The 9,569-nt window shown below is 37.0% G+C and overlaps 1 pseudogene; it reads right to left on the minus strand.

Annotated features, from left to right (window-relative positions):
* Positions 1 to 6,158: 6,158 nt before the first annotated feature.
* On the minus strand, positions 6,159 to 7,566 carry LOC123591791 (annotated as a pseudogene).
* Positions 7,567 to 9,569: the final 2,003 nt, after the last annotated feature.

The following is a 9,569-nucleotide window of genomic DNA, read 5'->3' on the forward strand; positions in this document are numbered from 1 at the left end:
ACCATTCAGCTATTGAAAGACATCTAGAATTTTGCTAATTTCTTGCTATTATGAATACAGCTGCTATGGCCATTTGTGCATAGGTTTATCTGTGAACATAAGTTTTAATTACTCTTAAGTAAGTCGGCCCAGGAGCCAACTATTGGATTACGTGGTGGTTTTGTGTTTGGTTTCCCCGCCTTAATTGCCAGTCTTTCAGAGTGGCTTTATCACTTCATATCCACACCAGTAACATATAGGTGATCCAGTTTCTTGGCATCCTCACTACCATTTGGTGTCATCACTATTTTTCATTTTAGCCATTCTGATAGGTATGTAGTTATCGCTCATTGTGATTTTAATTTCTATTTCACTGATTGCTGATGATGTTGAACATATTTTCATATGCTTCTGAATATAAGGCCTATGTGGTTTAACAAATATATGGAGTCCACAATTTGTCTTTTCTGTATTTTAACAGGATATTTTGCTAAACAAAGTTCTCAATTTTGATTAAATCCAATTTATCATTTTTTCCTCTTATAAATTGTGCTTTTGGTGTGTTAAGTGTTAAGAACCCTTTGGCTGGTCCTAAATCCCCAGTATTTTATCCTATGTTCTTTTATAAGAATTTTATAATTTTACATGAAATCCGTAACCTATCTTTGTATAAGTTACATTTTGTGTAAGTTAATGTTTGTATAATGTGTGAGATATAGGTCAAGTTTCATTTTCTTTCTTTCTTTCTTTCTTTCTTTCTTTCTTTCTTTCTTTCTTCTTTCTTTCTTCTTTCTTTCTTTCTTTCTTTCTTTCTTCTTTCTTTCTTTCTTTCTCTTTCTTTTTTTGTCAATACTCAATTGCTCCAGTGCCACTTATTGAAAAAACAACATTTCCTCCACTGAATTGCTTTTGTTCATTTGTCAAAAATTAATTGGACATATTTGTGTAGGTCAATTTCTGGGTTCTCAATTTTATTCCAGTGATCTTCATTTGTATCCTTCTGGTACTACTATACTCTCTTGATTCTTTCAGCTATGTAGGAAGCCTAGGAACATTAGGAAAAGTGATTCCTCTACTTTATTTGTAATTCTCAAAATTGTTTTGAAAAATAAAGGTCTAGAACGTTTACCCTTTCCATATAAATTTTAGAATAAGTTTGACTATGTCTACATGAAACTGTCTGAAATTTTGATAGGCATTTTGATAAGCAGGCAGATAAATTTGGGGAGAATTGATGTATGTGCTATGTGGAATTTTCCAATCCATAATCATGGTATAGTCTCTTCAAGTGTTTAAGTCTGATTCTTTTTCTGAGCATTTTATAATTTTTGCAAACTGATTCACTATGTTTTGTTACCTTTATACCTAACTATTCCACTTTCTTTTGAGCAACTGTAAATGGTATTGCATGCTTTATTCCAGTTTCTACTTGTTCCCGGTCAATATATAGAAAAACAGTTGATTTTTGTGTGCTGATCATGGATCCTGTCACCCTACTAAACTGTCCTAGAAGGTTTTGTTTTGTTGATTCTTTGGAATTTTCTGTATATATATATGGTATCATTTGCAAATAGTAGTAGTTTTCTTTCTTTCCAATTTGTAAACCTTTTGTTTCTCTTTTATGCCTTATTACTACAATGGCAAAATTTTCCAGGTCTGTGTGGGATAAAAGTGTGAGAATGGATAGCCTAGCCTTATTTCTGGTCTTACAGGGAAAGCATTCTTTCACTATTAAATATGATGTTAGCTGTAAGTTATTTGTAGATGCTCTTTCTGAGGTTAGAAAAGCCCTCCTTTATTCCTGGTGTACTAGGAGTTTTATTACGGATGAAAGTTGAATCATATCAAGTATTTTTTCTGTGTTAATTTATATCATGTGATTTTTCTTCTTTAGTGGTTGTTATGTGAATTACATCGGTTAAATGTTGAATATTGAACCTGCACGTATACATGGAATAAATGGTACTTGGTTGTGATATATTATATCTTTTCCACGTTTGGTTAGATTGCTAAAATTTTGTTGAGTTCCAAGAACTCTGCTTCTCACTAGGATCAAAGAGTTTCAGATACTTCGAATCTATGACAAACAGATTTTTTTTTTTCTACCAGGCCCACACTGTCTTACTTCTGTGAAGGAGATGTGATTTTAGGGATACTGGAAAGACTCTTACCGTACGTTTTCTCAGGCTTGCTGATAATAAAAAAAATTTTTTCAGAGGAAACAGATTATTTCATTGTACAGTTAGAAATAAACAGCTTAAAATGCAAAACACCTATGGGAAAAATACATGTGCAGGTTTTGGCCTTGGGAAAAGCAGTGGTACCGACAACCTCTAATGTTGGCTATCACGAATGGCAACATGTAGAAATGTCGCATTTGCCACTCCTCCCAGCCACCCGTGATCCCTGCACTTCTTATCTCCTACTCTTTCCTACACACACTACATCAAAGCCCCATTGCCAAACCACTCCCCAAGATGTTTAAAATCACAGACACCTGTTTTTTTTAAATTTTAACATGGACGTGCAACATAAATAAAACATATAGATCTGAATTGTTCTGGATTAAGTGGGATAGCTGGAGAGGAAACTCAAGCCCAACCCATTTTTCTCTGCCAACAGTTCCAAAACCACTCTCCTAACTCATTTTCCCCCGAAAAATATGTAGGATGGTTGCCTGAAGAGTGGGGAAATATTGAAGCAAGACGATTTCTTTTTGGTTAAAACTACATAGTTTTAAAAATCCAAACATGGAAGGCTAATCAAAATCACTGCTAATGCCACTCTTTCTAATTACCTTAAAAATCAAAATAAAACAGAATGTTGTGCAGGACTGAAGAAGGAGAATGTCTATGCAGAAATTATGTTGATGTCACTGGGATGAAAGACATGCTCTATGTCCAAGTTTTGACTGCAAACAGGGAGTTCTCTCTGTGAGCCTCCAAACTCCCCCTTTCCAGCCTCTGCTGCTATCTTCCTGCACCAATGTGGATTCAGTGACTCTCAGGTCACCACAGTCTGTTTTTGGATGGGGGGGGGGATTTTGAGGAAGTCTTGGAGCTTAAGCTTTAGCACTTGTCGCTATGTCAATACATGTAATACAAAACCTAGAAATGATGATATAACAATAGAAGTTGTGGTAGGGTGGTGAGGTTACAAGATTTTATTTCCCCATAAATTTTTTTTTTTAATTTTTTTTTTCAACGTTTATTTATTTTTGGGACAGAGAGAGACAGAGCATGAACGGGGGAGGGTCAGAGAGAGAGAGAGGGAGACACAGAATCGGAAACAGGCTCCAGGCTCTGAGCCATCATGAGCCATCAGCCCAGAGCCTGACGCGGGGCTCGAACTCATGGACCGTGAGATCGTGACCTGGCTGAAGTCGGACGCTTAACCGACTGCGCCACCCAGGCGCCCCTATTACCCCATAAATTTTGAAAATAATGTTCAAATTTAGAATTTGGAGCTAAGTAAATTGTGTACTTTATAGCTTTAATAGGAAACAAAGAAGATGTAACTGGGATTTCCATTAGCCCAATGTACTGTCTTCCAGTGAGAAGGGAACACAAGACTTGTGGAGGTGGGGTCTTCTGCTCACCTCCTCATACTCTTGCCCAGCTTTCAGAGAGCAAGCACAATTAGGGCTCCACTAAATGTAAAATGAAAATTTTAATCTAGGCTCCATGGTTGTAAAAGATGTAGGAAAGAAGAGTTCTTGCATCGTGGAAGGATTCCTGTACTTTGAGGCAGGATGTTTATGTTCAATTCCTGCTCTGAGAAAAACTAACCATGTGATTTTGAATAAATCACTTCATATCTCCAGCTGTTTTCTATAGGACAAAATATTTATCTCACAAGGATACATTGTTAGGTGCTTCAGAGTTGCACTGGCATCTCTCACATTAGGGGAGAGCAATTTCCTGTATGCAACCAAACAGCTATTTACACTTGGAATTAATCTCTGGGCACTACTGATGAAAACATTTTCTACAGTGGTTCTTGAATTTGACCAAGTTTTGGGAGTTTTAAAAACAGATTTCGACCCACCCCAAACTAAGAGAATCAGCATTTCCATGGGCAAGATCCAAGACTAAATGTTTTCAAAAGTGATCTACTGTGATTTTGATGATTGCCCAGACTTGGGGAAACCTACGCTTTTCAAACTTTAAAATGCATGTGATTCACTCAGGCTTTTGTTAAAATGGAGATTCTAATTCAGGAGACCTGGGTTGGGGGCTGAGGCTCTACTCTCTAGGTAGCAAGGGTTTAGATGTCCTTTGGGTTTCCCTCTCTTTGAGAGGCCAGTCACACATTGTCTAGGAGGTTCTCTCTAGGAAAAGGGGAAGATGATTTGAGCTCAGAGACTTCTTAGTTTGTGAGTAACTCAAATGGTTAAAAACCACATAAATTATTCCTGCCTGGACTAAAAAATAAATGGTTGGATGTGTAATTAAAATGTCAACTCTGAGAAGGCATTAAAAGAAAGGAGGCAGTGGATCAAATATCATTCCTTGTTTTTATAAGATATTTTGGGAGCTAGGGGTGGAAACCATGCTTTGTTTTGCATGCTCATGCATTGGGCAACTTGATTGTTATCTTATAACAATTTAGAATCACTTCAGACAATAGCCCAGGTAATAAAGGTCCTTTGCTATTGAAAGACTCCCTCAAAATGAAAATTTATTGGGAAATTCCATTTTTAATCGTTCAAATTCAGACTTCTCATAAATATTGAAATGGGACCAGGAAACATTTTAAAAAATCCAAACAAATATCTAATTTTCAAAAATAAGTGAACATAGAAAGCAATCCCATTTTGACGAGTTTGTCAGGGTCTGGGTTCTCATCCTCAACTTTGTATGTTCAGACACTGTATTATAAAAAGTTAACTATAATATCAATGTTCTTAATATACACCAAACAGCAGGAAGGTATAGCAGTTATTTCCTTGTTCTGATCAGGGTATATTTTCCTATAGGCAAACTAATGATGATGTTGCCAGGAGGCATGGGTTCAGAGGAGAGGGATCACTTATATAATCTAAATGCTTACTATTATCAAATTCTGGTAATTTGATTATTCAGTCTCCACAGTGGAATTGCATCTATGGTGGGTAAAGTACAGGGCCCCAACCCAGATAAATGGATACTGTTACCAATGCGGTCTCTGGCCATAATCTACCAAAATGGTGCATACTTGCTGAATACCAGTCTGTAAGGTGGATGGGACATTTGAGTCAGTCTGCCAGAATATTCTCATCTCTGGAAAGTGAATAATAAGTCAGTGTTTCTTATTTTATGCTTTTACTGCTGACAACCACAACCTCTCTTCCTAAAATGCCCTAAATAATACTTTTTTTTTTCCTTTAGGAAAATAGAACTGACTATACCCCTCGCGAGGTTTCAGGCTCGTTATAGTAAGCATTCCAAGACTTAATGTTTATCTTGTGATATTTATTATTTTTTTCCTTTACCAGGTCCCAAACACAATTCCATTTCCTTATCCCCTCAGGAGGCACCCACTCTAGTATTTATAATATATGTTCTTCCAATCCACTTTCCATACATGTTTTAATCTTTGAAGAATGCAAGGTGGTATTTTGTCAGTTAAATATGCATATACATTTAACACTATAAAATAAAAGTTGTAATTGCATTTTTCTTATGTTTTTCATACAACATTATGCTCTTGATGACCAACAAAGTTAAGAATTCTAGTTATGGCTTCTGACTACTACAATAGTAATTCTATTCTGTGTATATATCAGATGTTCCTTGGTCATTCCACTGGTGATACTCATGTTAGATATTTCCAACTCTGCTACCATAAGCATTACTATGTGGATATTCTGGTGCACTCAATCTTTTGATTGAGGTTTTTCATATATAGCTAGTTAGTGAGTTTTAAAAATTAAAAATACCTTCCCCACTCAATCTTCTATTCATTTGCCTTGTCTAAAGTGTCCTTAATTGAAGAGAAATCTCAGTTTTGATGTAGTCAGATGTATACATTTATTTGTTAACGTCCTAAAAGTACAAACTAAAGAGGAAAAAGCAATTTGTACATTTGATTACCTCATTATTAGTTATCTCCCAGATACATATAATAAGTTACATGTATATAGAAATTCATTTATGCATTCTTTACTTGTTTTATTGGTCTATTTATTTGTTCTTGTTCTAGAACTGCACAATTTTAAATATTTGGCTTTTTTTTTTTTCACTTGAAGGAGGCTTGTTTATTGGACCGCAGGGGATAGTTAGTGGCCAGGGAATGCACTGAGAGGACCCAATCTCCGGGGTGCCTCCTTCGATCTTCCATAGGTGGTGACAGTTTTGCACAGTCCTTTCTATGGTGTCATCTATGGTGACTAGGGGCCGGTAGCCCATGACCTGTTTGGTTCTCTCACAGCTGTAATAGTGGAATGTGCCAACCAGTGTGACCCGCAGTGGTGTGAAAGGGGGCTGGAGATGGATGACAGGACTGATCACCGCCACCAGGAGGGACAGCAGAAGGGCCGGGTGGTAGGGCACCCAGCACAGGATGTGGTACTTGGGGGCCTCGTAGTTGAGGCCTGTCAGGATGTGGGGCAGGAATGTCCAGAAAGGGATGGGTTCATCGTTGGTGATGTGAAATGCCTTCCCAATGACGGCTGCATCTTGGGAGAGGTGTTTTGCACCCAAGATGTGTCCGTGCCGCACGTTCTCCACATCCTCCACGTTCTCCACAAAGGTGAAGTCCACCAGGTCCTCCCCTTTTCCAATCACAAACTTCATGTTGCCTTTCTTGGCTGCCTCGATGAGGATGGGGACCAACTGGGGGTCTTTGGGGCCAAAAGTGACATAAGGGCGAGTGGCTATGGTTACGAATTTCCTCTCAGGATCACTGGGGTCCAGGACTGTTCTCTCCTTTAAGATTTTTGTCTCCGTGTAACAGTCAATGGGTTTCATGGCATAAGGGAGGTCTTCAATTCCATTCTTGATGTTGACACCCTCAAAGGCGAACTGACACTGCTGGTTAAAATTAGTTTCTAAACCCCAGCCTCTTTGCAAGTTTTAATGACATTCTTGGTTGCAATGTAATTCACTCTGTAAGAGCTCCTTGTCGTTACTGGATGGTGGGGGTGATGCACAGTGGAAAACTCTGATTATACCTTTCAGAGCTGGGTACGGATCCTGTTGGTTGCAGAGGTCACCCGGAAAGAACCCCCCCCCCCCCACCCCGGGGGGGTTGTCAAACCCTTGCCGCATATCAAATCCATTGACAGTGTGGCCTCTTGCCAGCAACTGCTCCACCATGCGCTGCCCCAGGAATCCAGCGCCTCCAATCACTGTGCACTTGTTGGCATTTGGAACGTCTTCTGTCAAATGTGTCCGTGTGACCTGGTCTCTCATTGGCCCACCAAATGCTTGTTCCATTTCAGCTCCAAATATCGTTACGTTTGCGATGAAGTTTTCTCAGTGCTCACTCAATCCTCAGCAAACCAGCCTCCATCCGTAGGCGATCCCCGGGGCCAGCCTCAGCGCTCCCTCAGCTTGCACCCAAACACCTGCAGGCGCCAGCGGCCATCTGTTTCTCCACGCCCCAGTGAGCCCAGTACAATGTTGCTGGAGTACAAACACCTTTGTTCTTCTTTTTTTCAAAATGTGTTAGTTCTGCAGGAATTTTTATTCAGTCACATTAATTTTTGAGTTAATTTATTAAGGATCTTCCTTTCAAAACTTTCTGAGGTTTTGATTGGAATTTCATGGAGTGTATAATTTATAAATTATTTTAGAGGCAAACTGCTATTAACCCATATACACATACAGACATATATAATCTTTTGCATCCTCTAACAGAATATTCAGATTTTCTGTATAAAGGTCTTATGCCATCTTTTTTAATTCCTAGGAATGGTGCAAATTTTGTGAAATATAATTTTTTATAGTTGATTATTATTGGACTAGAGGAAGAATATTAATTCTTATATGTGGGTCTTTTATTAAGTAAATTTATTGTACTTCTTATAGTTATAACATATATAGTAATTTTCTTGGGATTTCATTGCAAATGAAATCATTCATAAATAATATCTACTTGTTATTATAGTTTTTCTTTTTTGCCTTTTTTTACTAGGAAGACCTACAATACTTGGTTGAGGCACCATTTATAATGACAAAAATTCTTGTCAGTCTCCTAAACTTATGTAAAGTTTGTCTAAAACTTTTATATTAAAAGTGATTGGAAAACAGCCATAAGATTAAAGAAGCTCTGTTCTATCCATAATTTTCTGATAATTTTATTATTAGTGTATTTTGAAAATTATAGCATACGTTTTTCTTTTTTTCTTTTTTATTCTGTGATGTGGCAAATTTGAGAGTTTTGTTTTTTTTTATGTTTGACCTCCTCATATTCCTGAGTGATACCTACATTACCATCATGCATTAAAAAGGGAAAACGTTGAGGTAAAGGGGATTGATCCTAGTATTACTCCTATTTTTCTGTGAGTTTGAAAATGTTCACAACCAAATTTTAAAATTTAAACTTTAAAAATTTAAATAAGAACCTGTTCAATAATCAGAGTTAATATTTTATGTAGAACTGTTACATCCATGTGGTTTTTCTTAAATGTGTCAATATCATTAGTTATTTCTCTTTTTTAGCAGGGCCCTTCATTCTCTACAGGGTAATTTTATTTATTTAATTTTTAATATACTATAAGTTTGCTTTATTGTTTAAGGCTCAGAGGGCAATCTTATTTCCCTGAGTGCAAGCCATTATCATTTCACAGGAGTTCTCAAAATCCTATGAAAATCACACAACATGAAGAATGCCTCCCTCTTGTGCTTCTGCTTAAGGCAGAGGCTGTGAGATTTAGGGAAATATGATAAGGAAAGTGGGGTCGTTTTTTGTTTTCTTTTTTAACCTTCCCAACCTGTTTTCTAGAAACCAGATGGACATTCTAGCTGCTGGTAATTGGTCAATAGCTTGGTCAAATGAATTCTTCTAAGATGACAGTTGTGAAATCTGGACACTACATAAAGCACAATTATTGGAAGGCACCGGAAAGTGATCAAATGCAGGCTGAAGGGAATAAACCATTCAAATATGGAAAATACAACAGGTAAGTTTTGCAAATTTACAGGTTTGTGCCTGAGCACATATCTTGCACAACTTGGGGTAGCAGACAGCCATAGGTCATTAAAAAATATGTGAACCGGATGTCCAATTCAAAAAGTTAGAGAAAGAACATCAATATTAACTTTATAAAGGCAGAAGTAATTACTAAAAGTAAAAACCCAATGAGTTAGAAAACAAAAATTACCAAATGAAAGAATATCATATTTGGGAAGTTATCAACAAAATAGAAAGCATTTTTGTAGTCTAGTTAAAAGAATTAGGCATAGATGCACAGATACAATAGTAAGTTGACAAAAGGGAATAAATAACAAAGTGAAATACTTTTAAATTATCATGTAACTACTCTATAAATCTTTTGCAAATAAATGTGTAAACCTAAATGAAATGAATAAGTCTCTAGGAAACTATAGTTTATTAAAAATGCAGTTAATATAGCAGATCCTTGCAGACCAATTTCACTGACCCAG

Source organism: Leopardus geoffroyi, chromosome B4, assembly GCF_018350155.1.
Source record: "Leopardus geoffroyi isolate Oge1 chromosome B4, O.geoffroyi_Oge1_pat1.0, whole genome shotgun sequence".
Lineage (NCBI taxonomy): Eukaryota > Metazoa > Chordata > Mammalia > Carnivora > Felidae > Leopardus > Leopardus geoffroyi.